The following is a 27,303-nucleotide window of genomic DNA, read 5'->3' as shown; positions in this document are numbered from 1 at the left end:
TTCATAAAAATTAAATTTTTCAATCTTTGAAAGATACCATTAAGAAAATGAAAAGGCAAAACCCACAAACTATGAGAACATATTTGCAAAACCTGTAATAAAGGACTCATATCCAGAAAACATAAAGAACTCTTGCAATTTAAAAAACCTGATTTTTCAACTGGGCAAAAGATTTTAAAGAACACTTCAAAGAAGATAAATGATTAGCAAATAAGCACACGAAAAGATGATCAATGTTAATCATCTGGAAATTACAAAGTAAAACTACAGAAGAATGGCTAAATAAAGACTGACTATACCAAGGGTTAACAAGGATGTGGAACACCTGGAATTCTCATACACTGCTGGTAGGAATACAAAACAGTATAGTCACTTTGGAAAACAGTTGGGCAGTTTCTTATAAAGTTATAAACATACATTTACTACATAACTCCAATTTCCACTTCTAGGTATTTAACTGAGAGAAATTAAAACAAATGCCCAAAGACCTGTATACATATATTTATAAGGAACTTTATTCATTACAGCTACAAACTAGAAACCCAAATATCCATCAACTAATGAATAAAGAAACTATGGAATATCCATATAATGGAATACTACAATTAAATACAACCTACTACTACTTTTAACAACAGGAATGAATCTCAAAGCATTATGTTAAGTCAAAGAGGGCAGAGAAGGGCTTCCCTGGTGGCGCAGTGGTTAAGAATCCGCCTGCCAATGCAGGGCACACGGGTTCAAGCCCTGGCCCAGGAAGATCCCACGTGCCGCGGAGCAACTAAGCCCGTGCGCCACAACTAAGCCCGTGCGCCACAACTACCAAACCTGTGCTCTAGAGCCTGCAAGCCACAACTACTGAAGCCCCCGCACCTAGAGCCCATGCTCCGCAACAAGAGAAGCCACCGCGATGAGAAGCCCACGCACCTCAATGAAGAGCAGCCCCCACCCGTCGCAACTAGAGAAAGCCTTCGGGCAGCAACGAAGACCCAACCCAGCCAAAAATAAACTGATAAAAAAAAAAAAGAGGGCAGACACAAAATAGTATGTATTGTATGATTCCATTTATGTGACATTTTAGAATAAAGGCAAAACTATGGTTATAGAAAGTTATCAGTAACTGCCACAGGCAGGGATTGGGGAAGAAAAGTGATCCAAACTTCTTGGGGTGATAGAAATAGGAGTATTTATATGACTTTATACAATTTTAAAAACTCAAACTACATAGTTAAAAATGAGTGAATTTGGGGAATTCCCTGGCGGTTCAGTGGTTAAGACTCCAGGCTTCACTGCAGGGGGCGTGGGTTCGATCCCTGGTTGGGGAACTAAGATCCCATACACTGCTTGGCACGAGGAAAAAAAAAAGTGAAATTTTGTGCAAATTATACCTCAATGAAGCTTTTTTCCCCCGCACCTAGCAGCAAAAAAAGTCAGAGGTATACACATATGTTCCAGGTAAGGCAAGTATTTTTCCAAAATCTTAGTTAGAGTAAGGCTCTAAGAAGTTAATGACTTGCCCCATAATCATTAGTAACTGGTGGAACCATGTTTAGGGATACAGATCATTTTATTGTAAATCTAAACACAGAATGTATGCTTTAGGAATGACCATGAGAATCTGTATAACTAATACCCTTTTGATGGAGCTCCACGAACTGCATTTAACCCATAGTGAAGCCGTAAAGGAAGTTTCAACTTACTCAGGGCAAGCCAGCTAAAACAGATTAGGCTAAAAGTTGGATGGTGTAGCACAGATACCTCAAATACTTGCCAGTGGTCATGTTTATTTTGGGAGTGGATTATTTTAAAGTTCTTCATGTTAACTGAAGTGCCTATGCATTAACCCCAGTATTCAAAGGCTTCCAAAACAAAAATTCTGAAAGTTTTGAGTACTTTACCTTTCATTTTCCCATTATGTGTTACAATCAAGCAATTAGGGTCAAGTAATGAAAGAACCAGATTTTGCAAGACAACATAGTATCAACAGCTTATTTTATTTATTTATTTATTTATTATTTTTTTTTTGCAGTATGCGGGCCTCTCACTGTTGTGGCCTCTCCCGTTGCAGAGCACAGGCTCTGGACGTGCAGGCTCAGCAGCCATGGCTCACGGGCCTAGCCGCTCCGCGGCATGTGGGACCTTCCCGGACCGGGGCACAAACCCGTGTCCCCTACATCGGCAGGCGGACTCTCAACCACTGAGCCACCAGGGAAGCCCTCAACAGCTTATTTTAAAAGCAAGACAAGAAAGCTGCCCTTAATACTTATTAACCACATCAATCTTAACCTCAGCCTAAAGAAAACAAATTAAAACTTTTCTTCATCTCTATTACCAATTCATTTCACAAGAGTCTAGCATCTAATCCAGAAGTAGGCAATCCATGGAACCTACAGCAAATACTAGTTGTTCACTAATTCTTAGCATACGTAGCTCATCTCTTCAATTCCTCTTGTCTGTTCTACTTTCCAGTTTTTCTCCTCCCTCTTTCTGCCACTTTTATACGGTTACCACAGCCTCTTTTTGAGAAAACAATAGAGGATATTCATGCCTGATGAGTGAATTATGATTATAATCTAACTTTCTATCTTTGCTCTTCTACTTATGGTGATAATCTCTTTAAAGGAAACTTCTACATCGTATAGGTATAAACGGTTAGAAAAGAATACTGATCCATTCTATACCCATCCTGACACTTTTCCCTATAAGCAAAGACCACTGAAAATTGAAAATACTTCATTATTTTCACTGATTCTGAATATTATGTATGAACTGAATTTACCTATGCATATTAATTATTTACCCTGAGATTAAAGTCCAAACTATCTTTAAACATTACTAGACTAATATTAGATATATTAGAACTCTCAATTTTAAGCGAAAGAAACCCAAGCTAACTTAAAATCAGAACTGCCTGGCTCACAGAAGGATACTAAGGTGGTGCACAGATACAAAAAGAATGAACTTCAGGCAGTAGGGCCTCAAAGTCTCAATGCCACCAGATCCATCTCTTTATTTCATGCTCCTCTTTACTCATTTGGCCTCATTCTCTCCCACTATAGACAAACCTCCTGCCTCCCGCTAGAGGCAGTCTCAGCTTCACAAGCCCAGAAGAAAACTGACAGCTTTCTCCTGTCATCTGTGTATCAATACCAGTGAAGAATACCTACTGGCCCTTTGTGTAGGATGCCAATCAGTACAAGTGAGAGAGACAAAACTGGCCAGGCCTAATACACATGTTCTACCCTTAAGGCACCAGAAAATGAGTAACGAGAAATCTTTCTGAATAAACTAAAAGCAATGACTTGCCACTATCTATAAGTTATCTTGGTTCCGTGAATTAAATGTAAGGACCTCAAAAACAAACAAAAATCCAATGAAAACCCTATTCCTTTTACTAGTATAATTAAGGGTTGGGGAAGCCCCTAACGTTCAAAAAATCTGCCTTAAGGGCACAATCTAGGAATTAGCAATAATCTTCCAGATATAATCCAAAATGTAAAAAATAAAGAAATCTAACCCCTGGCTCTAAAACCAGTGACCTAAAATTACAGAAAAGTCCAAACACAGGGGGAAAAGGTCAATTTAATGAGCATATATATAATAGTTTAGCAAGAAACAGAGCAATCTCATTTTAAAAATTCACTCAGTGATGGCACAAATCTGAAATTAAAGCATAACATGAGACTCATATTTGTTAGTGATCATATAATCAACACAGCAATGGCTAAGAATCATACAACACTCAGGGAGCTAAATATTTCTGGAGAAATGCTTCCTTTTTTTCCCCCCTTCTGGCACGCCACGGTTTGCAGGATCCTAGTCCCCTGACCAGGGATGGAACCCGGGCCCCCTGCAGTGGAAGCAGAGTTTTAACCACTGAACTGCCAGGGAATTCCCACTTCCTTCCTTGAAAGGCATTTAAGTGGAAAGGAATCTGAAACTTCCTAGCATATCTAAGTTTTAAATTACTTTGTTTCAAGGCTAATCATTTCAAAACAATTGAGTGTTATAAAGAAAACTCACAACCCAAAATTCTTCACTGATCCACCACTCAGTTTAAATGACGCAGTTCGCTACCCTCTACGGATTTTATCTTTCCAGCACTTTCAGTCCCATGCAAGCTGTTTCTGTTCTACATAACTGCATGTATACTCAGAATTGAATTCAAATGATGACCTACATTTAGTAGTATCTGAGTACCTGTAAGACATAAAAAAAGGCTCACTCTCTACTAATTCTTATCTTTCAAGCTCAATCTGAGGGAATAAAATGATATTCTATTTTTAGTAAGTAGCAAATTTATAGTTATTTATGATAAAGAATTAAATTCCTTAATACAGAGTTCTGTTAGTCATACTACTTATGAAAACATTACAAAAACGCAGAGCTGCAAATAGTGTAGGGGAGAAGGTCCTTGCTCGTAACAATTATAATAGCCAACACATATAAAGAACTCTTCCATGTGCTTCACCATTTATTAGTCATTTAATCTTAAAACAACCCTATGAGGTATTATCCCATTTTACAAAGGGGGTAGGTAACTAAGGCACAAAAAGATAAGTTAACCTGCCCAAGTCATAGAGCTAGCTAATAATTTACAGATCCAAGTTTAAATCATATAAGAACTTAAGTAGGACAAGCATATGTAAGACCAATTCAAAAACAAAAGGGCCAGACACTGCTTTGGGAAAGATTCCTCAGTGTTCTCCCCAGTGCTGCAAGCAATAATAAATCCTTCCTTCTCCAGAGTTTAAAAAAAAGGCAAGGGGGTAATGTCATACTACTCCATTTCAAAAAGGCAAAAAAGAAGAAAAACTAGGATTTTTTTCCTCTCAGTGCACTGAAACCAGGCCCAGATTACTGGGTTAGGGGTGGGGGGGGTGGGGAAGAGATATCTATATTCTCAAATTATACAAAAATATCACAAAGTAACATTTCTTCAAGAAAAGCACTTAAAGAGGCACATTCTGGATAAAGCACATATTAAATTACAGCACTCAGAAAACTAAGTTTTTATTTCCTAAACTTTATGCTTGAAAAAAATACAGTAAGTAGCTAAAAGCAATCTTCCTTAATATTCTATAGGAAAGGACTATCATGTTAACAATTTTTATTGGTAGATAGAAAGTACCACAATAATCAAAAAAGGGTCAATCTATCACTGTGGCATATTCACTTAGCTTTATCTCTGAAAAATACTTTCAGATTATTGAGGTGTTTTCTTATCTCTGAAACAACTTTCAACAACATGAAAGGGCATACTGCTATTTCCACACAGAGTCAGCAGTGATCTTCAGTAGTGATTATAGTTTAATTTGCCATGTAGAAAAACTTAAGCCTATAAAATTGGATTTAGAAATGGAGCTGCAATCATTCTAATCCACAAAAACAACCACAGTTAGTACTTATTTCATGACTCGGAAGCAAGTCCACCTTCTTAATATTTTTACTCCTAAAATATGCAACACTAGTAGGCAAAGGGTCTGTTCCTCAAAACTGAACTGATTCTGGTCTTGCTTTGGTTTCTTCTAGTCTGTTCAAGTAGGAAACAGTAGCTACAGTGTCTGACATGAACATGATACGTGTGCTTACTACTGAGCTAAGTATATTCCCCGAGCTCTAGAAAACTGATATGGCATTGAGCTTCTTGAGTTAACCCTTAGTTATTACAAGATTATTCTCATCCAGTCCAAGAGAAGGAAGTGGTACTACAGCCTCACAAAGGTCACCACCATTCTGAATCTGCACCTTTTTGCCCATCCCCAAGTTTTACAAGATCATTACGAAAAAAATCTTACTTGCATCCTACTACAGAAGTCTTTCCTACCATTATTCCCAGGAGATACAAGTAAGATCACATCTTGATTTCTTGGCTGCCTTTCACTGATGTTATCATAGCATGAAGCTTTGAAATAGGACCCTGGGATAGGCCATTGCCTTCAAAGTGTCTATCATTACTCCTTGGTGAGTCAGCTTCTGGACTGCTGCCAATGTGCTTTTTGTTGTGTTTATCATGAAACCATATTTCTGCAGAGTTGAAATAGTGGCCAAAACACTGCATTTCCAAAGACTCCCTCAGGTGTTTATCAAAGAAAGGACACAGATACATATCCAAGCAAGCCACTCACATGTTTCAGTAAAAGAAGGAATGAATAACCCAAGCAGGTTTACATAGTATCATGTTAAAAGATTCTCTTCTGTGCAAGTGTCCAAAAATGCCCTGTAAAATCTCCTGATAACTTTAAGTAGATGTTATGCAAATGGGTACATTTAAAAGTTTTTCATGCTCTTGACAAAGGAAAAGTTATCTTTTTCTGTATCAGGTAAACTAGCTGAAGAATTCTCAAGTTAACAAAAGTTTGAGATACCCAGGAATTCTCTGAAGGCTCATCAAATATCTCTAAAGGGAAAAATCTATTTTTGTATCTTTTTAGATGAACCCACTAATAAATTTTTGTATTTCTTCGTTTTGAGAAGGTAAAACACTGGGAATGGGGGAAGAGTGTGTGTAATGCAACTTAAGTAGTTCCATGGAGCAGGAATGCAAAAGCTCCTAGCTCTAAATAAAGTAATGGGGCTTCCCTGGTGGCGCAGCGGTTGAGAGTCCGCCTGCCGATGCAGGGAACACAGGTTCGTGCCCCGGTCCGGGAAGATCCCACATGTCACGGAGCAGCTAGGCCCGTGAGCCATGGCCGCTGAGCCTGCGCGTCCGGAGCCTGTGCTCCGCAACGGGAGAAGCCACAACAGTGAGAGGCCCACGTACCGCAAAAAAAAAAAAAAAAAAAAAGTAATGGACAGTTATAATGCCTTCAGGGAAAGAAGCAGTGTTATCACTATAGTAACAGTAGCAACGACCACAACCGGCATATATGGAGTGCTTACTATTGGCTAGCTACTGTTGTAAGCATTTGCCGAATCCTAATTAAGGCCCCAAGTGCACTGTTATCCCCATTTTAAAACTGAGAAATCTGAGGCAAGGAGAAGTTAAGGAATTTGCCTAGGATCACATGGTACTAGTGGTAAAACCAAGATTAAAACCCAAGCCTGAGCTCTTCACCATACTAAACTGCAATAGTGGAAAGAACATCCAACTTGTTATTAGAAGACCTGGACTGAAGTTCTAATTCAGCTATTCACTAGCAGTGCAACCTCAGACAAGTTCTGACAGCTTTGAAACACAATTTATTCACCTGTAAAGTGAGAGTAATAGTACAGCCTGCCCTGCCTACTTCACTAGGTAGCAGTGAAAATTAAGTGTGCAACTAATACAGCTAATTAAAATTTTATTCGTAATACTGATCCCATGGTTGCTACCTCCATACTCCCATATTTCTAATTTTGGCAACCCTATCCTGGAATTCTCAACTTGAATCACCAATATTGTAGTCTTAGGAAAAGTAAAGAACCTAAGTCTTGCCACTAGCAAACAACCACATACAGAAAACAAACTGTTAATTTGTAATCCCCATTACTGTCAAGAGTGGGCATCTCCGGATGGATATTTCCATGGGAAATAGCTAGAAACATGATAGCCTACAAGTGAGATATCCCCTTAACCAAATGTTCATATTTGAAGTGTAGTGTCTCTTGGTTCTAAACACAACATTCAGTTTTCTAAATATCTTAACTCAGAAGAAATGTACATTGCTGAAAGTAGCTCTGTATACCAAGTACCTCATCACAGTATCCAAAAGGCTTAAACTAATTTAATTCTAAGACTAATCAAAAGAAACACACACATACTATTCTCGAAGATGTCATATACCACCTACAGTCTCTGTAGTCCTCTGCAGGGTCAGAATCAGAACCCTGAAACATTAACTTGCAAAAATTGCCTGCAATTTCTTTCCCAAGATAAAAGCTCCTACACCTCTTTTTCTTGCCCTCATATTGCTAGAAAAAGAAAGTTCACTACACAGAAAAAAAAAGAGGATAATTTTAATTCAAGTAGCTAATCAACCATAAACTGTAAGTTTTATGACTTGTTTACATGAAACTGGCAACCAATATTAATACTTCCAGCTATCTTGCGGGAACTCTGTAGTGCTAAACCTGTTTTACTTATAGACTTTTCATAACCAATTATATAACCATTCTGCTAGCTAGAGGAACAAAAGAAAGTCAAAGATTCACAATTCAAGAGCTACTAAAAACAAAATATGACATTATGCACTAAGGAGTTTGATAAGTAAATATATCCACTAAGTACATGTGCCTACTTCCTTAATTTTAAAAAATTCTCATTATTTACAGTTTACACTGTAAGATTATTTGTATAACAAATTATTCTCATTCCAGAGTGAAATTTTTGGGGGGTGAAGTTTACTAAGCAATTAATAAAATTCTGTGAAAATTACAAGCTTTTTCAGGTTCCATAATAAAATTAAAAAAGCTCTAGGCACCATATATTTTTTTAAACCATAAGAAAACACATACATGGGCATACACACACGTGTGTGAATACTTTGATAGCAGCTTTATTTGTAGTTATCAAAACCTGGACAACCAGGACTTCCCTGGTGGCACAGTGGTTAAGAATCCCCCTGCCAATTCAGGGGACATGGGTTCGAGACCTGGTCCGTGAAGATCGCACATGCCACGGAGCAACAAAGCCCGTGCACCACAACTACTGAGCCTACACTCTAGAGCCTGTGAGCCACAACTACTGAAGCCTGCAAGCCCTACAGCCCGTGCTCTGCAACAAAAGAAGCCACCGCAATGAGAAGCCTGCGCGCTGCAACAAAGAGTAGCCCCTGCTCCCTGCAACTAGAGAAAGCCCACGCACAGCAACGAAGACCCAACGCAGCCAAAAATAAACAAACTGGACAACCCAAATGAACTTGGAACGTGAATATACAAACTGTGGTACATCCATACAATGGAATGCTACTCGGCAATAAAAAGTAATCACTGATACACAAACTATGGATGTCTCAAAGTGCCTTATGTTAAATAAAAGCAGCCAGTCTCAAAAGGTTACATACTGCATGATTCCATTTATATGATATTCTGGAAAAGACAAAACTATGGCGACAAAACAGATCAGTAGTTCCCAAAGACAATTTGAGGTGATGGAACTCTTCTATATCTTGATTAGTGTTGATCATGTGTTTCCAAAACTTGCAGAACTGTACTCAAAAAGGGTGAGTTTTACTGTATGTAAGTTATACCTTAGTCTAAAATAAATTTTTACAGAATCTGTATTATTGTCCTGAAAACAAGGACCAGATGCTGCTGAAACAACCGATACAGGAACACTAAACCTTATTAGACCTGCCTCCAAGTCTGAAAACTCCCTTCCATTAACATTTTGCCTAGAAATCTAAACAGTATTTGTAAAGTAGAAATAAACTGACTTAGGATTAAAAAAACAAATCTATTTTTAAAAGAAAACTATCTAGTGTTTACATCCTAGTCATTTTAAGAAGAAAATGAGCTTTGTCAAGGACAGAATAAAACCCAAACAGTAAGTATTAACATCAATCTTTTCCATAATCATGACAGTCACAACAAATGAGGTTCCTTTTTCTAATTTTGGTTCAAAAACCAAAATTTTACTTCACAAAATCTGTAAAACATTATTAAAAGATCTTAATATTTGCCTAAAATCCTTAAGTGCTTTCACTTAGCTAGGCAGTATAGCAAAGAACGCAACTACCTGGGCAAGTTACTTAACCCCATTTTGCCTCAATTTCCTCATCAGTAAAATTGGAATAATTATACCTACCTCTGGGAATAATCCTAGACAATTAAACAACTTAATACATGTAAATTGCTTAGGATAGTGCCTAGCATACTTAAAAGCCTCAGAAATTTTTAAGCCAATGTAAATGAATAATCTTAATAATCACCAGCTGTGTGTCCTTGTGCAAATCATTTTATCTTTTCACATCACAATTCTGTTCTGTAAGGTCAGAGACCTGAATTCAAGCCTAAAGGGCTATCTAGTAATATTATTCTATGTTCCTATAATTTTGAATTGCACCAGTCACCTTGCAAAGAAGGTTAGGTATGATCCCCAATGTATAGAAAAATCTGAGACCCAAATTAAGTTAAATGATTTGCCCAAGGAGATAGTAAAGGAAGAGCCAAGGCAAAGATATGGTATTCTGAGAATCCTCAAAACTTTGTTCTCTTCAAAAATTCTCACCCTCTATCAACTCCTTCCCTTCTTACAGACATAGGTACGACATACTCAAAAACAAATGAACAACAACAAAAAAACCCTCCAATGTAGTTGTTTTTTTTTTTTTTTTGGCCACGCCACAAGGCATGCGGGATCTTGGTTTCCAGGCCAGGGATCGAACCCATGCCCCCTGCAGTGGAAGCAGAGTCTTAACCATTGGACCACGAGGGACGTCTCTCCAATATACTCATTTTAAAAATTCATTAAGCTATACATTTTTTATGCACCCTTCTGCATGTTTTAGATCGTAATTTTAAAAGACAAAATAGGCTTCATCATTAAGTGTATTCACGTATGAACAGACGTAGCAGAAAAATTAAAAAGCTAAAGAAAGACAAACTCAGCTAATTATGTTCATTAAAATTTTGTGAGGTGGTAAAAGTTTTAAAACTGAAGTGTTACATACATACAAAAAAGTTTATATAAGTATACAACTCAATGATTCTCATAAAGAAAACCATGAAATTACCACCCAGATCAAGATACAGAACATTAACAACCCTATAGTCTCCCTTATGCTCACTACCAAAAATAACCATTATTCTGACTTCTGTTGCCATCTATCAGTTTTGTCTTTTTTTTTTAACTTTATAGAAATGGAATCACATAATAAGCACTGTTTGTGAATGGGTTCTTCCATTTACACTTAATTTTTCTTCTTGCAAAGTGCATTTAGGTAAGCCTAGTAAGAAAGGTTCTCTCGTGTATTATCAAATATTCAAATTTAAACCATAAATCATTCTCAAAGCAAACCATTTCTCAAGCCATAAAATATCTAAGATATTGATTTGTTTAAAGTATAGCTGGTATTCCCTCTCTCCCTAATGAGATTTCTAAAACAGAAATTTTCAGTTACTTTTAATTGGAGAAAATAGAGATCCAAATGTCTCAATAGATATTGAATAAAATTTGAATTATAAATTATAAAATTTGAATTATAACCTTTAAAAAGCAAGACAGAAGAAAAAAAGGGACATCATGAAAAAATTTCAGACCATAATTCTCTTAAAATTAATTTTGATCTTCTATATAGAAAAGAGTTGTCAATTAATTATAGCCAACACTGAACACAAAAATGCAAAAATCTGGTTTGCACTAAAATACGTAATTCCAACACAATTTTGATAGCACTGCAACAAAATTTTTAAATAACGAAATGCTTCTACTTTATCCTGAGATCTCCTCCTCCTGCTAATCTACATCACTGTTTCATTTTAACAGACCATAATCTGTGCCGTCTAACATGTAGCATTAGCCACATGTGGCTATTTAAATTTAAATTAAAATTAAAAAATTTTAATTTATTGGGATGGCTCTAGTAGTACTTAGTTGTCTTTAACTTCATTCAAAACAATTTTGTTACTGTATTGTGACACCTGTCGTATCAGGGTACAGTAAAAAAAAAAAAAAAACTTGGGACTTCCCTGGTGCAATGCTTAAGAATCCACTTGCCAATGCAGGGGACTCGGGTTCGATCCCTGGTCCGGGAAGATCCCATATGCCACAGAGCAACTAAGCCCGCGCGCCACTATTACTGAAGCCCACGCACCCTAGAGCCCGTGCTCTGCAGCAAGAGAAGCCACCGCAATGAGAAGCCTGCACACTGCAACGAAGTGTAGCCCCAGCTCACCGCAACTAGAGAAAGCCCGCGCACAGCAACGAAGACCCAACGCAGCTGAAAATTTATTAAAAAAAAAAAAAAAAAAAACTTATCAAAATTGGTGAATTTTTGTGTAGCTGTTTTAATATTCAAGATGGAAGAAAAAAGTAATATTTTTGCCATATTATGCTTTATTATTTCAAGAAAGGTAAAAACGCAAAAAAAGATTTGTGCAGTGTATGGAGAAGGTGCTGTGACAGATCAAATGTGTCAAAAGTGGTTTGAGAAGTTTCGTGGTGGAGATTTCTCACTGGGCAATGCTCCATGGTCGGGTAGACCAGTTGAAGTTGATAGTGATCAAATCGAGACATTGAGAACAATCAACGTTATACCACATGGGAGATAGCTGACATATTCAAAATATCCAAATCAAGCGATGAAAATCATTTGCACCAGCCTGGTTATGTTAATCACTTTGATGTTTGGATTCCACACAAGTTAAGCAAAAAAAAACCTTCTTGACCATATTTCCGCATTTGATTCTCTACTTAAATGTGATGAAAATGTTCCGTTTTCAAAACAAATTGTGTCGGGCAATGCAAAGTGGATACTGTACAATAATGTGGAAAGGAAGAGATCGTGGGCAAGTGAAATGAACCACCACCAACCACACCAAAGGCCGGTCTTCATCCAAAGAAGTTGATGTTGTGTATATGGTGGGACTGGAAGGGAGTCCTCTATTACGAGCTCCTCTGGAAAACCAAACGATTAATTCCACCAAGTACTGCTCCCAATTAGACCAGCTGAAAGAGCACTCGACGAAAAGCGTCCAGAATTAGTCAACAGAAAACGCACAATCTTCTATCAGGATAACGCAAGACTGCATGTTTCTTCAGTGACCAGGCAAAAACTGTTACAGCTTGGCTGGGAAATTCTAATTCATCCGCTGTATTCACCAGACATTGCACGTTTGGATTTCCATTTATTTCTGTCTTTATAAAATTCTCTTAATGGAAAAAATTTCAATTCCCTAGAAGACTGTAAAAGGCACCTGGAACAGTTCTTTGCTCAAAAAGATTAAAAGTTTTGGGAAGATGGAATTATGAAGTTGTCTGAAAAATGGCAGAAGGTAGTGGACCAAAAGGGTGAATATGTTCTTCAATAAAGTTCTCAGTGAAAATGAAAAACGTCTTTTATTTTTACTTAAAAACCAAAGGCTTTTTGGCCAACCCAACAGTTCCTTGGTCAAACTAGCCAAATTTCAAGTGCTCAATATGTACTGAACAGCAGTTATCGAATGTCAGAAGGCATCAGAGAAAGTTCTATTGAACAACACAGGTTCCATACATGCTGTCTCATCTCCCACTCCTCACCCCTTATTATGCTAAAATTAACCTAAGAAAATGATGGATGACTAGTATGGATCACCAAATCCCATTGTTTCCCATTTCACTCAAATTTAATTATCACTCGTTTGGAAATCTCCTTGGCCTCCACTATGCCTCATTAACCTAATTTTAACAGGTTTTCTTAAAATTCAATCTTCTCCCACTCCCCTAAATGTGAGCCTCAATCTCTGGCTCTTCTAGGTTCAAGATCTCATCCAGATAAGGCCTACCTTTCTTCCTGCCTCAAGTTCTCTATCTCCAAGCTCCTGCAGGACATTTTTACTACTATACCCTGGCCTCAATGTTAAACATGTGAAGGGTTTCATTTTAGTCCTTTTCCAAAACCAGCTCCCCCTCCCAATTCCACATTTCTATACTATCACTATTCTCTGAGACCCAAAACCCACCAACTCTGAATCCTTGCCACTAACCTCCCATTCAAATTTGTGTATCTCCTTTAGGGTATCAACCAACAACCCTCTACTTTAATCTAGCTATCTAAATTACCACCTTGCCACCACCTTAATTCAGGTCCTTATCACCTAATTCTGAGTACAGTACAGATTCTTCACTGCTTTCTAATCTTTGCCTGCTCCCGATCATGCAAACTACCACCAAACACATCTTCACCAAAACTGCCTTTGATCTCAGCCTAAAAGGGCTCAGTACAGCAAGTAAAAGAAATTTCAAGGGGCTTCCCTGGTGGCGCAGTGGTTGGGAGTCCGCCTGCCAGTGCAGGGGACGCGGGTTCGTGCCCCGGTCCGGGAGGATCCCATGTGCCGCAGAGCAGCTGGGCCTGTGAGCCATGGCCGCTGGGCCTGCACGTCTGGAGCCTGTGCTCCACTACGGGACAGGCCACAGCAGTGAGAGGCCCGCGTACCGCAAAAAAAAAAAAAGAAAGAAATTTCAAATAATTTAAGGATTTGATTAATTTATAGCACTTTACAAACTTATTTTTGAATCCTCTATTCTGTGCTAGCAAAACTAAAACTATTCCCCAAACACAGCTCTATGTGCCTCACCTATATAAAGCTGGGACTCCTCCTAGTTTCTACTATGCAATTTTAACATGTTAGCTGCTTTATATTACAAAGCTATCCATCTCAGCGCCTCTTACATAGCACCCATTTTGAACAGACCTAAGTGAACAGACCAGGAATAAGAAAGTTACAAATACACGTATGGGTTTAGATTTAATATAAAAGCATCAATATTTATTGCATGCAATTCTATTCCCCCAAAATTTACTCTGCAGAATTATTTCTGTGGAAATTATCCTACCGTTGTTCAAAAGTATAAAGTGCTAGAATATCCATGAGAGACAGCACTTTTTGTAATAAGGGAAAAAAATCCCTAGATGTCCATCAGTAAAGGACTGGATAAATAATTGTAGCATGCCTATAAAAAGTTTTAAAACACTACAGTCCTTAAAAATGAGGTAAATCTATATTTTGTGATACAGTAAGATGTCTGTAGTACATTACTGAGAAAAAAAACAAATTGTAGATAAGCACGTACAGTTTGATCCTATTAAAGGGAAATTTTAAGATCTATATATTAACTGAAAACAACTATTAATAGGGGACTAAAATTGCATTCTATTCATACAACTGAATAGCTATTAAGCTAATAGCTTTTAAGTGAAGTAAATATACATGTATCAACACAGATAAATTTCAAGCTTTTCAAACAGAATATATACACTAAGGTACCACACACATTTGAAACACCATAATACTACATGTTAAATACAGAGACATTTGTTGGAAGAATGAAAGAGCATGGGCTAAGAGAGTAAAACCACCTCTGGATAATGGAAACAGGATCTAAGATGAATGCAAAAGGGACTCCAAACTATATATTTTGGTTTTTAAAAACAAATATAAATACACCTTTCAGGCAAATCTTGCAAGATGTCAACATCTATTAAATCTAAATCAACATCTTTTAAATTAGGTACATGGTGATTATTAAATTATTCTCCATATTTTTCTAAATTTTGAAATATTTAAATTTTACTTTTAAAAAAAAGAAAGCCAAGATTGTGGAATTTTGAAACAGAGGAATATGGCCTTTATCGACTTCTACAGGGTATTTTTTTTTGACAAGCCTATATATCTTTATTATAATATTTTTAACTAAAAATCTCTATAAATTTATATTAGCACCTACCTTTATTACCTTGATTGCTCTTCAACTTTAATCTTATTCTTTAAAATAATAAAGTAGGGCTTCCCTGGTGGCGCAGTGGTTGAGAGTCCGCCTGCCGGTGCAGGGGACACGGGTTCGTGCCCTGGTCCGGGAAGATCCCACGTGCCGCGGAGCGGCTGGGCCCGTGAGCCATGGCCGCTGAACCTGCACGTCCAGAGCCTGTGCTCCGCAACGAGAGAGGCCACAACAGGGAGAGGCCCGCGTACCGTAAAAAACAAACAAAAAAAAAAACTAAAATAAAATAATGAAGTAAGGGCAGATAGTTAAAAAAAGTTCTACCCCAGAAATCTAACATTCTGAATATTTACACAGCATTTAAGTCACTATAACATGCAATAAACAGCAAAAGCCCAGGCTCTACCTAAACTCTATCACTTAAACTCTAAAGGATGTATTACATAGACGTTCCTAAAATATCAACAGATAAATGAGTAAATAAACTTACAGTGGCTCAACTCCCAGCTGTACATTAACACCAAAACCCCAATGAGACTCTACTGCCAAAATAAGTCATTTATCTAAGTATATTCCAGTTCGAATTACATGTACAAAATCAGTATCACATCTGAGTTGCTATAGTCCCACTTGATATTTTTTAACATCTTTGTTGGAGTATAATTGCTTTACAATGGTTAGTTTCTGCTTTATAACAAAGTGAATCAGCTATACATACACATATATCCCCCTATCTCTTCCCTCTTGCGTTACCCTCCCTCCCACCCTCCCTATCCCACCCTCTAGGTGGTCACAAAGCACCGAGCTGATCTCCCTGTGCTATGCGGCTGCTGCCCACTGGCTATCTATTTTACATTTGGTAGTATATATAAGTCCATGCCACTCTCTCACTTCGTCCCAGCTTACCCTCCCCCCTCCCCGTGTCCTCAAGTCCATTCACTACATCTGCGTCTTTACTCCTCTCCTGCCCCTAGGTTCTTCATCACCTTTTTTTTTTAGATTCCATATATACGTGTTAGCATGTAGTATTTGTTTTTCTCTTTCTGACTTACTTCACTCTGTATGACAGACTCTAGGTCCACCCACCTCACTACAAATAACTCAATTTCATTTCTTTTTATGGCTGAGTAATATTCCATTGTATATATGTGCCACATCTTCTTTACCCATTCATCTATCGTTGGACATTTAGGTTGCTTCCATGTCCTGGGTATTGTAAATAGAGCTGCAATGAACATTGTGGTGCATGACTGTTTTTGAATTATGGTTTTCTCAGGGTATATGCCCAGTAGTAGGATTGCTGGGTTGTATGGTACTTCTATTTTTAGTTTTTTAAGGAACCTCCATACTGTTCTCCATCTACTTGATATTTTTAAACACACACACACACACACACACACACACACACACACACACACACAGCTACAGTTCTTGCTCCGCATGGCAAGTCCACATGGCATATCAGCAAGCAAACTGGGAATTCAGGCCAAGTCCTGTGTTTACAGTACATAGAATCTGATTTTTCTTTTTAAGGTTTCATAATTCTCAAACAGCTCATTAGGAAAAGAAAAATTAGATGGAGGTCTTGTGTTTAACTGTGACCAAAGCCCAGACTGTCTCAGTCATAGTGGAAATTACAATAAGAAAGTTCAAATCAGCTTGCCTGCCCCATTTTCCCATACCACTTCCTACAGCTGCCACTCTGCTTAGGAACTGGAGTCAGTTAAGGAACCACTTCCTTCCTCTATTTTTTTTTTTTTTTTTTTGGCCACACCCCACAGCATGCAGAACTTCCCCAACCAGGGAGTGAACCCGCACCCCCTGCAGTGGAAGTGCGGAATCTTAACCACTGGACCACCAGGGAAGACCACAACCCACTTCCTCAATGGTGACTATGACTTAAACCTTCATAAGCCAGCCAATGAAAACTAAGGACAGGGACTTCCCTGGTAGTGCAGTGGTTAAGAATCCACCTGTCAATGCAGGGGACAGGGGTTTGATCCCTGGTCTGGGAAGATCCCACATGCCACAGAGCAACTATGCCCGTGTACCACAACTACTGAGCCTGAGCTCTAGAGCCCACAAGCCACAACTACTGAAGCCCGTGCACTCTACAGACCATGCTCCGCAACAAGAGAAGCCAGCGCAATGAGAAGCCCACGCACTGCAATGAAGAGTAGCCCCCTCTCGCCGCAACTAGAGAAAGCCTGCGCGCAGCAACGAACACCCAACACAGCCAAAAAAAAAAAAGAAAACTAAGGATATTAAAATGTACTTTAAAATAGCAGCTTTTTCCTAATTATAAGAGTAATACATGTTCATTACAGAAAATTGGGAAACTACAGAAGAATATGAAGCAGAAAATGGTCACTATCCCAGCCAGAAATTAATCACTATTAATATTTCCATTCTTGTCTTTACAGGGTCTCTTTTATATATAAAAGTATATTAGCTCACTTACCAAACATGATTTTAAGTTCAGCAGACCAAAGGGGAATAAAATACTAGCTTCTTCAGAAGACTAACTTTTTTTTTCAGTGTGTTCAGAGTAAACCAAAACCACGTGTACAGGCAACTGGAGAGAGTAAGACAAGTGAGAGAAATCATACTTGCTCCTTTTCATTCACCCTATGGCAAACCATGAAGTCCATGTTTCAAGAACCACTATACACCCAACGACTAACTAATGAGTATGTTTCCTTTTTAAATAGGAAGCTACTATATAAATAAATATACACATACATATATACACACACACAGTCTTGCCAGTAGGAGGGACACACACAGTGAAAAGAATTACATCTAGACTAATTTTTTTGTCACCATGAATCTATCCTTAAGAGAAAGTAAGAGGATATCTGAAAGGCTGATGTAAAGTTAATGACCTCTCCCACAAAAACATTTTCTGTGCACATCAGATGAACGAAAAATCTAACTACAGAAAATGATGTATTGGTTTTACAATGCTATAACTTATTTACACATGTAAATATATATGTTCGAGTTCAAACAGTTAGTCCATAAATATTGATAGCTTACTTTGTACCAGGCACTATATAAAGTGCTGAGGAGTGAAGGAGAATAGCCATCAGTACCTACTTCTGCAGGGATTACAGTCTACCTCTTTAAATATGATGTCAAACACTAGGCATGTGGCCTCAAAGGAGTCACAACATCCCTGATTAAATGATGCTTTCAAATCCTTATGAGGATCTAAGAAGATGTATGTGACAGCACCTTATAAATCATGCTACCTAAGGTAAAAAGGGATACCTGGCCCTTTTCCCAAAATACTGTATATAGCAATCCCCTTCAGTATAAATTATCTTTTAACTGGCAAAAAAAATTTCTTTTAACTAGCAAAAAATAATCGCTAAGGTTGCTCTTTTCACAATATCTAAGATTTCAATATTATCTTTCTCTGATATCGACCCATATAAAATAACTGAAATTAAATTCCCCATGATGGGAAGTGAGAGGGAGACTCATTTTTGTAGTGCAAAAAACACCATTTTCTGATTTCATAACTTACAGCGGGGAGGAAAGGGGCAAATCAAAAGTAACTTATTCAAACTTAAGGAAAAAAGTTACCTTTTAATCTAAGATTCATCAGGGAAAGTTTCAACCCAAGAAAGCATTTTTTAAAAGTTACTGACTCAGGCTCTTCCAAATGGAGTTAGAGTGAAAGGTTAATTGTGGTATTTTGCAAGCAAAGGAAAGCAAGTACGGAGCAATTTTTTCAGTCTCCAAGGCTTTTTTTTTTTTTTTTTTTTTTTGCGGTACGCGGGCCTCTCCCGTTGCGGAGCACAGGCAACAGACGCGCAGGATCAGCGGCCATGGCTTACGGACCTAGCCGCTCCGCGGCATGTGGGATCTTCCCGGACCGGGGCACGAACCCATGTCCCCTGCATCGGCAGGTAGACTATCAACCACTGCGCCACCAGGGAAGCCCAGACCTAAGCTCTTAGAAAACAAAAATGTTATAACCAAACTGCTTTCCATAAAGCATAGACTTTTAAAAATATACTCTACACAATATCAGTTCTTCATATCTAAAAGAAGTAGACTAATTATTTAGACTGTTTCCTATCCTATGATTTGCCCTTTTCAATTCAGCCACGTCAACAATGACAAAAGGTATCAAACTGATGCTTTATGAGCAAGGTTTATGTTTGCACTTATTGAGGATGTGACTCTGAACAGCATGGGACACTTTAAAGACTATCATAATCCAACTAGGCTGGACCATCTGCACAATTAGTGGAAAGGCCCAAAAACAGTCAACCATAAAAGCCCAACGTTAAATCTTAAGCGTCGAAAGCAGTTACGTCCAAAGTAGAGTATAGTACACTTCAAGGAGTACCCAAGATGCTCCACTGGGGTAAACAAGAAAGATATTTGAACTTTATTTTTAATTCTCATCCTTGTTAATTTTTTTGTTTGTATTTTATAAGGTACACAATAACCAGTTACTATACATATTATTTGTAAATTAAATACTTAAGGATTGAACATTAATACTCAAATTTTTTTTTACTGTTGGGATGAGCAATCAAAAAGTTTACAGCCCATTGGTCTAAAGTAGTCCCTATCACTGCACTTTCATTTTTACCTGCCCCTTCCACAGTTAAGCTGTAGAGGCTAAGATCTGATGCTGAAAAAAGAACAAAGGAAAACTATTCCCAAACTATTTTAAACTCCCACCAACAAGCTAAAAGGTAGTGTATCACTAGCAAGAATATATGGAATTGCACAGGGAGCTCAGCTCGGTGCTCTGTGTCAACCTAAATGGGTGGGATGGGTGGGTGGAAGGAAGGTCCAAGAGGAAGGGGATATATGCATACATATAGCTGATTCACTTCATTGTACAGCAGAAACTAACACAATATTGTAAAGCAATTTTACCCCAATTAAAAAAAAAAAGAATACATGGAATTGGACACTGATATTCTCTTGCTGAGACTTTAAAATAGCATCCTATCTAGAGGGTGCCCTGAGTATATTCAAATTTAAAAAACAAAACCCGGGGCTTCCCTGTGGCTCAGTGGTTAAGAATCTGCCTGTCAATGCAGGAGACACGGGTTCAAGTCCTGGTCCGGGAAGATCCCACATGCCGCAGAGCTACTAAGCCCGTGCGCCACAGCTACTGAGCCTGCAGACCACAACTACTGAGCCCGTGTGTCACAACTACTGAAGCCCGTGCGCCTAGAGCCTGTGCTCCACAACAAGAAAAGCCACTGCAGTGAGAAGCCCGCGCACCGCAATGAAGAGTAGCTCCCGCTCGCCACAACTAGAGGAAGCCTGGGTGCAGCAACGAAGACCCAACGCAGCCAAAAATAAATTAAAAAAAAAACCCTTTGCCAGGTAAGCCCACTTTTAGGAATTTAGCCTAAGGAAACAATAGCACATGTATTTTAAAAGTCCAAACAAGGGAATTCCCTGGCAGTACAGTGGTTAGGGCTCCATGCTTCCACTGCAGGGAGCACAGGTTTGATCCCTGGTCGGGGAAGCAAAATCCCGCAAGACATGCGGTGCAGAAAAACAAAAAAAAAAGAAAAGAAAAAATACATTTTATGTTGCAACTCAATACACATATATAAATGTATAAAACAACAAAAGTTTCCCAAATCAATAATTATTTTTACCATTTTTGATGTGCTGATATTTTCTAGTTTTTAGAAATCACCACGTTGATTTCACTACCCTATGACGTTGCCACCTGCCATTTAGAAAACAGAGCCCTAAAACTTTACACAGAATGTACAAAACTCCTTGACCCTTCCACTTTCTACCACCGTTCTAACATAACAAAATGTGTGAAATCTAGCAAGTCTACTCCAAGTGCAAACCTGGGCACAAATGTAAGACTCCCAGATCCCTCTGAAGTTTCTTGAAACACTGACCATTTCTATTGGCAGACTGGTACAAGTGCTTGCTAAAAGGTTTCTCCAGGCACAGTACAGACATTTTGTTGTTGCTTTACCAGAGATATTAGTAAATTCTGCACTTGACAGCAGATACCAGATTTTACCACTGCTCCACAAGCCAACTCTTCCAGGAAAATAGGATTGTAATACAATATGACTCCATTATCATCCCCTTACATTTTTAGATTGCTTTTCATATACACCACTCCATTTGATCCTCACTGACAGGTTGATATAAACAGAGAATTTGCTCTTCTTCCTTTTACTAATGAAGGAACTGAAGCTCAGAAGGGTTATGTGGTTTGCCAGAAACAATACAGCTAATGAGAAGCAAAACCCAGGCTTGAACCCAGGACTCACTGGTCATCCAATGCCATGCTACAATAGTTTTCACTTTGAACATCTGATACAAATGTGAATTTAAAAGGTATGTTAAGGTTCTGGGCGCAAAAGTGAAGATACAAGCATGAAATTAAAATTAAAAATAACAATGAATATTAACAATTTTCTAGCCTCTAAAATTATTGGGAATCCTAATTCAATTGGATATGTATTTAATCTCATGCTTTGTCTTAAGTTTCACTGATTATAAAATTACATATAAATTCACCACAGAAAATTACAAAATTGGGTGGTCTGTAAGAAACAGCTGACCACATAAATTACACAAACTTCCCCCGAACCATTCTTAATCTTGTGGCTTCACACTAAATTTTGAAGTTCCCTATGTGAAATCCATTTTGATTTCAACACTAAGTTAATTACAACAGCATAAGCATGTTGTTTCTGCATAATACTTGCAACATGAGCTCAATTTCCAGAGCTCTTTTGGACAATGTCTAAAATCCATAAGTCAAAAGCAGAATTCAAAACAGAATGTTCTTTTTTGTTTTTTTTTAATTAAAAGGTTCATCTACCTATATGAGATTAATACTAAGTAACAATTAAAAATTATTAAAGATTTCCAAATTCAGGCTGGAGAAACTACTTGAGGTCAACAAGTACAGGCCTTTAATCATAGATTGATAAGAAAACTGAGGTCCAGAGAAGTGACATTCCTAACAGCAGTCACAGAGTCAAATTAATGACACAATCTCTGCCAATCTACAGCTTCCCATTATTCTAAATACCTCTGTATCTAACAAAATGTGCTTAAAAACACCAATACCTAAAAAAATGAAGAAACACATACACACACAAAAAAAATATTAAGGCACATTTAAGACCCAAAAACTAGAGAACAGGATAGTGTGCAATAGCAGTCTTTAGAAAACAGAATCTCTTGATGGGATCTCAAAGTTCCAAACCACAAGGACTAAAAAACTCACTCTTTAATCCAATGCAAATGATCAAGTAACTTTTAATAACAAACATTGTTAGCAACCACCAAAACTGTTCTTTTTCCCATCTCAATACTATTCATTTACTCAACAAATATCTGAGAGCACAGTATATGCTGGGAACTATGCTAGCTACTGGAGACACCAAAGAACAAAACAAACATGGCCTCTGGCTCTTGTAGTGGACAACTAGGTGTACTTCTCTAACAATACTACACTATGATTTAACAGGATATTTAGCAAACTCCTTCACTGCTCTATACAACTGTAACATTTTCTTCCAACTCTTCCAAACTTATAACAAACCTCACCACACCCCCTCTGCAATATGACTACTTCCTTTGGTAACTCAGCACTCCACTTTACCACAGAAGGTGTTAACCAAAACTGCAACAGATTTTAAAACTGACTTTACCAGTCCTCAGGGCCTCAGGCATATTTCAACAACTCTTCACAGTCCACAGTAAACCTGCCTGGTTCACAACCCTTGTCTCAAATGACTGCTAATTCACCTGCCCTACCCACACTTTACTAGAAACTGAATCAGATGGTGTAGGAGCAGTCATGATGCTGGGAAGCACCTTCAGTGGAGCTCTTTGTGGGCCAGAAGCAGGCTTACTGCCTCTTCCTCTCTGCTTCTTTCCTCTGGATTCCTCATTGTATCTCTGGATATACCTCCAGTCAAGCAGCCTCTAATTTTATCAAGTGTGTTCCTCAGAACCTGCACAAATAATTTTTGGCAACAAATCTGTTTCCCCTACATAAATCCATTATATTTTAAGAGATGCTCAATTTTCAGTTTTGTCTCTCAGGCTTCCCCCTCCTCCATACCTCTGAAATTGTATAAACAATTAAAAACACTCTCAGGAGTCGTAATTAGTGGAAATCTTTTGGAATACCAAAAGTGATCTAAAGCACAAGTTCACAAACCTAGCTGACCAGAATCATTCAGGGAGTTTTGTAAGGATGGATTCCTAGGCCCCATCCTCAGAGATTTTAATTCACCAGGTCCTGCGTGAGGCCCAGGAATCAGCATTTCAGGCAATCCATATTATTTCCGACAACTGGTATTTAATTAGGTAAGGACTGAACTAAAAAAACCTGGCCTACAAGCAGGGAAAACCTCGGTTCTCCTATGGCTTGCCATTAACTAACTACAAGTGGGGCTGCACCAGTGTGCTGGTCACTCGAACAGCTCAGGGCCACCTGAAAATGAGGAAAGTAATTAGAGCTGAAAGAAGCCTTTATAGGGAGCAAATCTAAAATTCTAGAACTCTCCAAACTTAGTTAAATGACACATACTGTACTGGGTTTACTCAAAACAGTGTCATTCTCTAAGCTCTTCTACCCACCCAAGTCACAGGCCTTGGAAAAGAAGACTTTCTGCTTGCCACCAACACACCTTACCTTAGTTGGTCTCTGAGCAAAAAGCAACACGCGTCTTGTCTCTTGCCCTACTGAAACAGCCTTGGATCTGAAAGGGGAAGGTCCCCAACACCTCTTCATGTACAAGTCACGACTACTTTACATTAAAAAAAAATCATCTCACCTAATTCAACCCAGGCCTCGATGGCACTGTTGTCGACATTATGAGAAACGAGGGTGAAGCTCAACTGGAAGGGCATGCCAATTTTTTTTCCCTCATTGTGAAAAAATACTGTCAGATAACAAAGTGTATGTCAAGATAGTAAAACGGTTAAGAATTTAGGCCTCAGTCTGGAGACGACACCTGACCATCATTACCCAACAATAGCTAATGTGCAAAACTCACAGGTGAGACTATCAGACCCCCGATGAGTTTATTAAAACGGCCATAAAATTTACCCCACTATTTTGAAGGAAGTTTTCCAGCCCAAAGTACAACCAACATTATCATCTTAGGGGTCCTAAGCAGCAGGATTCAATACATTTAGTGGCACGATTTTCATCTGAGAAATTACTCTGCAATCTTTCGTGGAGCTGTTTGACCAGTGTTGCTGAGCTCTCTCAACCGCCTCCGAGCCATCCTTCCCACCCAAGCACTACCAGGTCAGGGTGATGCCCTGCTGCACAGTAAGGCGGCCACTCCTCCTTCCCACAAGTCCCGGGCCCGCTCCGCTCGCCCCGGGGGCTCCGTGGCCCCCGACCTCCGGCCTCTCGCCATGGAGGACTCCCACAGACCCGGTCGGGGCGAGGGGCGCACACTCACCTCCCGGGGGTCCGCAGACATTTCCCCGGACGCTGCGATGTAGCGCCTCACACCCCTAGCCCCGTGGGCCCTTGCCCACCAAGTTCAGGAAGGCAGCCCGGGTTGGACCCCGCCTCCTCCGCGCCGAGGGTCCGGGCCGCGCCGGGCCGCTGAGCTCCCGCTCCCCGCGCCTCCCTCTGGCGGCCGCGGCCGCCGCCCGGGCCACCCTCCCCAGGCCACGCACGCCGTCCCCAGCCCCCCGCGGGCCGCCGCCGCCTCCTCAGAGGGTGACAGCCGCCGCACCCGGGCCGAGGCCCGCCCCTCCTCCAGCTCCTCCTCACCCCCGGAGAAGACGGGGCGGGAGGGGGGGGCCTTCCTTACCGGGCGGCAGGACATGGCGAGGCCCGTCACGGCACGGCCTCCTCCGCCACCCCACAAGGCTCCCAGCCAGGGCCGGCGGGGGGCAGGGCCTGGGCCGCTAGAGCGTCTCGACCGGCTGCTCCTCTGCCACCGCCGCTGCCGCCGCCTTCTCACAACCACAACAACATGGCGGCGGCGGCCACACAGAGCACGCTCCCGAGACAGAGCCGGGCCGCGAGCGGGGGCGCGCGCGCACGCTCGGCCTCTCAGCCGGCGGTCAGGGGAAAAGAGGGCGGGCCGTCGCGGGGGAGGGGGCGCGGTCTGGGCCGATTACCACGCCCCCGGGGCGAGCCGGGTTGCTGATCAGCCGAGCGCCCGGGGCGAGCGAGGGGCTGGCTGGGAAGCGCAGCTGGCGAAGGAGAGAAACGGGTGGGTAATGGGCGAAGAAGAAAACCAAAGGTGGTCCCACAGATTTTTGGGAGGCATCTTTTCCTAGCTCTAGAGCCCTGGGCAAGACAACGCTAGAACAATAGTAGTGTCTTTCACCTGTAATTGTGCTGAGGATAAAACTAATTTAATGTAATGCAAGTTAAGTATAGTGTGCTCAAGGTTCTACTCAATACAATTTCAGACTGCTTGCACCAAAGCACAGCTGGAAGAAGTGAGTTTTCAAACAAGCAAAAAACAAACTTGTAACCCACACTCAATAGCCTGTAGAAGAATTCTACACACCAGGACTGAATTAACCTCAGGCCCTAACATTCACCTCATCAGAGTTACGTTTTAACATTATACCTTTGACTTTTCTGGAAAATGGCTGCGAGAACCAGTCAAATGAAATCTATCCTTGCATTTGTTGTACCGTTTTTTCCACAGTACTCTGTGCAATTATTTACCTGTTTTTCGTGTTTTTTGTCTTTTTATCCCATTCTGAAGTAAAAGCTACTTGAAGATAAAGATCTTTGTTTGGTTCATCACTTTACCCCCAGCACCTAGAACTGCTCATGACAAGCAGTGGGAAATTTCTTGATTAACTAATAGCTAATATTTATACAACTCATCTAATTGAATCTTCACAGCTCGAATAAGTAGATACTGTTATTATCACCATTTTACAGATGAAGAAACTGCAGCCCAGGATAAGATGCACTAAAAGTTTTTTAAAAATCAAACCCAGGGGCTTCCCTGGTGGTGCAGTGGTTAAGAATCCACCTGCCAATGCAGGGGACATGGGTTGGATCCCTGGTCCAGGAAGATCCCACATGCCGCAGAGCAACTAAGCCCGTGCACAACTACTGGAGCCCACGCCCTAGAGCCTGTGCTCCGCAACAAGAGAAGCCACCACAATGAGAAGCCCGTACACTGCAACGAAGAGTAGCCCCCCACCCCCACTCGCTGCAACCAGAGAAAATCCCGTATGCAGCAACAATGACCCAACGCAACCAAAAAATTAAATAAATAAATTTATTTAAAAATATATATATGTCAAACCCAAACCCAACTGACAACAAAAGCTATGCTCCCACCCACCAGGCTGTACTGCCAACTCTGTGGCATCATTGCCTGAAATAAAATCCCAAGTAAGAAACTACATTAGAGTTCAAAGTTAGGAAAGGCTTTGCTCTACTCTGTCAGCTGAAAAAAAATTGCACAACCTAAAAGTTGAGAATATGTTTTATTCTCAGCCTCTCTGATACCTCTGGGGACTGTTCCAAAGAGGTAAGGGAGGAGCCAGAATATATAGGAATTTTTGCACCAAAAAAACAGGTAGTCAGAACATCAAAAGATTACCGTTAATTGAAGAAAAAACAGACATCTCAAGTTAATGAATTTAGCACTTTACTATGCATGGGAAGATGCAGGAGTCTGGGCTCATTGAAATCATTTCTTTGATATGCACCTTAACGAACTGGAGCCAGTATCCTGTTTTCTCCACCCTGAATCCCCTGCAGCACCGTAAAGAAGGTGGCTACAGTGGCTGATGGCTTGATGGCCACAACATCCTTTGTTTACTGATATAGCAGGCAATATTCTCTGACTACGTTGCTCACAGATACAGGTGCACTTCCTTTCTGATAATTAGTGTTAGGCAGCCGATTGTGTATCTTCTCACCTTGGCTTCCAGAAAGCCCAGGGCTAAATCTGAAGCTCAGTGGTGGCCTGCTGTTG

The 27,303-nt window shown here is 39.9% G+C and overlaps 1 protein-coding gene across 6 annotated transcripts in view; it reads right to left on the bottom strand.

Annotated features, from left to right (window-relative positions):
- The window catches only part of MTMR3 (myotubularin related protein 3), a 157,989-nt gene extending 132,660 nt beyond the window's left edge, over positions 1–25,329 (bottom strand). For all 6 annotated transcript variants that reach the window (XM_060028321.1, XM_060028316.1, XM_060028317.1 and 3 more), the window contains exon 1: positions 25,156–25,329. The gene's annotated coding sequence lies outside the window, so the exon portion shown is untranslated. The remainder of the gene's footprint in view (positions 1–25,155) is intronic.
- Between the last annotated feature and the right edge of the window lie 1,974 nt (positions 25,330–27,303).

The sequence above is a fragment of the Delphinus delphis genome, chromosome 13 (assembly GCF_949987515.2).
Source record: "Delphinus delphis chromosome 13, mDelDel1.2, whole genome shotgun sequence".
Taxonomy (NCBI): domain Eukaryota; kingdom Metazoa; phylum Chordata; class Mammalia; order Artiodactyla; family Delphinidae; genus Delphinus; species Delphinus delphis.
The sequence above is the reverse complement of the archived record's forward strand: the minus strand, read 5'-3'. Positions and strand labels throughout refer to the sequence as shown.